Source organism: Pipistrellus kuhlii, unplaced genomic scaffold (genome assembly GCF_014108245.1).
Source record: "Pipistrellus kuhlii isolate mPipKuh1 unplaced genomic scaffold, mPipKuh1.p scaffold_m20_p_47, whole genome shotgun sequence".
NCBI classification, from domain to species: domain Eukaryota; kingdom Metazoa; phylum Chordata; class Mammalia; order Chiroptera; family Vespertilionidae; genus Pipistrellus; species Pipistrellus kuhlii.
In genome coordinates, this window is record NW_023425548.1 from 1,410,571 (window position 1) to 1,415,552 (window position 4,982).

Sequence of the window (4,982 nt, forward strand, 5' to 3'; positions counted from 1 at the left end):
GCTCAGCCACACACACGTGGGGGCAGCCTGGGGCACGGGGGGGTGACTTGCATGGTGGAGTGTGAGGCCTGGGCCTGCAGCGGAGCCCCAGTTTGGCACTGGAGTCATCCTGAGGTGTGGCCGGCGGGTCGCCCGGTGTGGGCTCTGCCAGGGAGGGGCCGGGAGGGGCTGCGGGTTTGGAGGAGGCCTCTCTGAGCTGAGACAGCCCCTCGCTCCGGGTGTGGGGAGCAGGCTGAGCGGTCAGAGATGACACCCCTGGCCCTGGCCTGTGCCTGCCCGGGCCCCCAGGCCTGAACACCCCGGTGGAGAGCAGAAGGGGGAGCGGGTCCCTGTGCACTGGGGAGGGTGGAGGCTCTGTGGGGTCAGTTTGGTGGATCAGTTAGGAGAGAGGCAGGAAGACCGGCCAGACAGCACCCTCCTGCTCACACCCTGCCGTCCCCAGCTCCCACGACCGGGGGCTGAGATGGCTGTCTCCCGGGCCCTTCCCCGGAGGAGCTGGGAAGGCTGTCACTGGGTCCCGGGCACAAGGGTCTGGGTAGCATGTCCACCTCACAGCTGGCCCCCGGGAGTCCTGAACCACAACCAGGATGGGCACCATCGGCCGCGAGGCGGGGCTGTTGGCGGGAATCGTTCCTGAGGCGAGGGGGGGGGGGGGGGCCGCCAGAGACAGCACCACCTCGCTCCAGTGCCCCCTCATGCCTCTCGGAGGGCTAGTGCCCAGGCCGGAGGGCATCCATCCCCTCAAAAACAAGAGAGAAAAGGTACGGGAAGAAATCTTTGGGAAGGGTAGGAGAAATGAGGAGAGACGGGTAAGGGTAGCATCCCCAATGCCATCGGCAGCACCGAGGCCTGAGTCTGCTGGGTGGGACTCCGGCTGCCACAACAGCAGGGAGGCAGGATCGGTCCAGAGGCCGGGTCCACAGATAAAAAGAAGCCGGCTTCCCGGGAGGACAGCGATTCCCGGGACCCGGGCCAGGAGACCGGCTGACTCTCCCGGGCATCCCCCCCGCAGAGACAGCCCGGCGGGGACCTGGGTGGATCACGTCCCGCGTGGCGAGGCCAGCGGCGCTGTGCCAGGGTAAACGTTCTGCGGGGGAGAGGATTCTAACATCCCTTGTTTACACAGGAACATGTAGCTAATCCCAAGCAAACCTAATCGGCCTGTTAAAGCAGGGCCGGCCAGATGTGGCTGTCAGTCATGCTAACAGCTCAGCCGCTCCGCCAGCATTTACTGAACAGCGACTGTGCCCCAAAGACGGCGGAAGCCGTTTTTACAGGTGATGAGGTGGGCGTGTCACTCTCACCGACAGGTGAACAAATAGACTTAGAAGGTTATTGGAAACCTCAAACGCCACCTCCCATGTGGCTCCTTGTGGGAGAAAGACAGGAAAGGTTTCCAGAGCGAAGGCCACATGACCGTCGGAAGCCACCGCGGGGCCTGGCTGCTGGTTAGAGAGGGCAGGGCCGCTGTCCGGGCAGCACAGCCCATCTGGGGGGCAGGACAGGGCTGCTTCCTTGGTGAGGATGCTGAGGCCTGCAGGGCGAAGGCATTCACGCCTGGCTGGGGTGGCTCCACGGACAGTGTTGACCTGCCCGCTGAAGGGATTTGATTCCAGTCCAGGCCACATGCCAGGTTACAAGCTCGGTCCCCAGTGAGGGGTGTGCAGGAGGCAGCCCATCAATGATTCTCTCTCACCATTGATGTTTTCTTCTCTTTGTAAAATATATTTTATTGATTTTTTTTTTTTACAGAGAGGGAGAGGGAGAGTTAGAAACATCAATGAGAGAGAAACATCCATCAGCTGCCTCCTGCACATGCCCTACTGGGGATGTGCCCACAACCAAGGTACATGCCCTTGACTGGAATCGAACCCGGGACCTTTGAGTCCGTAGACTGACGTTCTATCCACTGAGTCAAACCGGTTAGGGCTCATCATTGATGCTTCTACCTCTCCCTCTCCCTTCCTCTCTGAAATCAATAAAAATATTAAAATAAATAAAAACATATTTTAAAAAACGATGAAGGGATTCGCTGTGGTCGCACAGCGGGTACCTAGGAGTGGGGCTGCATTTGTCTGCCCAGAGGCCCTTGCTTTGGGAGCGGGAAGAAGGTGACTGTGTGTTGGCACTGGGACTACACGGTGGCTGGCAGGGAGCGGCATCCACCAGGACGGCTGTGGCTGTGGTGGACCAGGGACAGGTCCTGCTCCCAGCCCATTACACTCAGGTGGAGCAATGAAACTCTGTCCTTGGAAGTTAAGCTGGTGCCAAAGCACACCGAGAGGGCGGCTGGAGCCCGGTCAGCTCACTGCATCCTGGAGACAGATTCCCCAGCTCCGGCTGCTGAGACCCTGGCCTTCCCCTCGTTCTTACTTTTCTTTAAACCTGGATGTGCATGTCTTCCTTCCACGGTTTCCTCCCAATGAGTCCCCTTTTCTTTTTCATTGATTTTTAGTGAGAGAGGAAGGGAGAGAAACATGAATGTGAGAGGGGAAACTTTGATCGGCTGCCTCCTGCATGCCCCCTACCAAAGACTGAATCACAATCTGAGCCAGTGCTCTGATTGGGAATCGAACTGACAACTTTTATTTTATTTTATTTTTTTATTTTTTTAAAATATATTTTATTGATTTTGTACAGAGAGGAAGGGAGAGATAAAGAGTTAGAAACATCGATGAGAGAGAGTCATCGATCAACTGCCTCTTGCACACCCCCTACTGGGGATATGCCCGCAACCAAGGTACATGCCCTTGACCGGAATCGAACCCGGGACCCTTCAGTCCCCAAGCTGATGCTCTATCCATTGAACCAAACCGGTCTCGGCCGAACTGACAACTTTTAGATGCGAGAAACAAAGCCCAACCATCGGAGCAGCAATGGCCAGGGCTGAATACCCTCCCCCTTTTTTTAAATTGACTTTAGAGAGAGGGGAGGGGAGAGAGAGAAACATTGATTTGCTGTTTCACTTATTTAAGGATTCATTGGTTGATTCTTGTAAGTGCCCTGACCTGGGTTCCAGCAGCACTTGGCCTATCAGGCAGATGCTCTAGCCAGCTGAGCTACCTGGCCAGGGCTGACCACCCTTTTCTTGATTCAACTCGCCAGTTTCTTTCACCACAGCCAAAGGTCCTGACTGACCCGCCAGCTCCCCTGTTCTGTTCCCAACAAAACAGGCAGGTGCAGAGAGGGCCTCAGCTGGCCTGGCTTCCCTTCGGAAGGGTGCTGACCGCCTGTAGCATGCCCTTTGTGGGAGCAACAACCCCTGAACGAATTCAGCACGCCTCCAGAATCCCAGCGGAAAGCGAGCAAATGCATCATTTTGCGGGCAGCTGGGAGTCTTCTGGAGTGAGTGGAAACAGATGCTGCTGCATCAGGCTCCCTGATGGTCCCGCTTAGCACCCCCACACTCCCCGCCAAGCACACGCATACGCAGGCGCACACGAGCACACACGCACTCCGACCGCATGCCTCACTGTGCTGGGTGAGACTCAGCAGCTCTGAGCTCCAGGGACAGCAGACGTGCATCCTCTCACTCTCGGTCCTCAGAAACGAGCCCTCAGGTGGCTCTGCATTCCTCATCTCACTGCTCAGGGAAAGGCACTCCTGCCAGGCCTTTGCTTGAGATCTCTCTGTAGGAAAGCCCAGTGGGACTGCAGAAAAACAAGCCCCAGGCACAGTGGTGTGGGCCTGCTCCGCTCTCGCCAGATTTCCCTGTCATTTGGCAAAGGCCTCATGTCCACGGGGATCAGGGCGCACCTGAGAGCTACTCACCGGTTCTTCTTTTCCGACCAAACACCAAATTGTGGATGGCACCGGTGCTGTGGGGGGAGAGAGGGCGGAGGCCCTGGGGGCCCCGGAATAGGAGGTCCCAGCGGCTTCCGTGGAGGATTTGGCAGCGGCATCGGGGCCGGGGTCGAGGTCGGGTCAGGGCAGGGGCCGAGGTGGAGGACAAGGAGTGGATCCCTGTCACCACGCTGGGCCACCTGGTCAAGGACGTGAAGATCAAATCCTAGAGGAAACCTATCTATCCTCCCTGCCCGTCAAGGAATCAGAGATCACTCACTTTTCCTTGGGGGCATCCCTCAAGGATGAGGAGTTCAAGATCATGCCTGTGCAAAAGCAGACCCGTGCTGGCCAGAGGACCGGTTCAAGGCATTAGTCGCCATTGGGGACTATAAAGGACACGCTGGTCTGGGTGTTAAGTGCTCAAAGGAAGTAGCCACTGCCATCCGCCGAGCCATCATCCTGGCCCAGCTCCCTACTGTGCCCGTGCGGAGAGGCTGCGGGGAAACGAGATTCAAGCCCCACTGGGCTCCTCGCAAGGTGACTGGCCGCTGGCGCTGTGCTGGTGCCTCATTCCTGCCCCCAGGGGGCGGCATTGTCTCCGCCCCCGGGTCTAAGTTGCTGATGATGGCTGGCATTGACCACTGCTACACCTCGGCCAGGGGCTGCACTGCCACCCTGGGCAACTTCGCCAAGGCCACCTTTGATGCCATCTCTGAGACCTACAGCTCTCTCACCCCGGATCTCCAGAAAGAGACTGTTCACCAGTCTCCCCATCAGCAATCACTGGCCTCTTGTACAGACCCACACCGGAGTTTCTGTGCAGAGGTCCCAGCTCCAGCTGTGGCCTCCACATAATTTTATACAAGAAAAATAAAGAGATGATTTAAGCCTGCAACAACAACAAAAAGTTAGCCCTCGTCGGTTTGGCTCAGTGGATAGAGCCTTGGCCTGCGTACTGAGAGGGTCCGGGTTCCATTCCAGTCAAGGGCACAGGCCCTGGGTGCAGTCTTGATCCCCAGTAGGGGGCATGCAGAAAGCAGCCAATCAATGATTCTCTCTCTCTCTCCCTCTCTCTTCCTCTCTGAAATCAATAAAATATATATATGTGTGTTTTAGAAAAATTTTTAATAAAGTTAAAAGTTATTACACAATGTGTTGAGCACAGTGCCTGCCTTATAGTTGTTACTTGAATATAG

General features: G+C 56.8%; 1 pseudogene; it reads left to right on the forward strand.

Annotated features, from left to right (window-relative positions):
• Positions 1-3,732: 3,732 nt before the first annotated feature.
• LOC123651306 lies at positions 3,733-4,679 on the forward strand (annotated as a pseudogene).
• Positions 4,680-4,982: the final 303 nt, after the last annotated feature.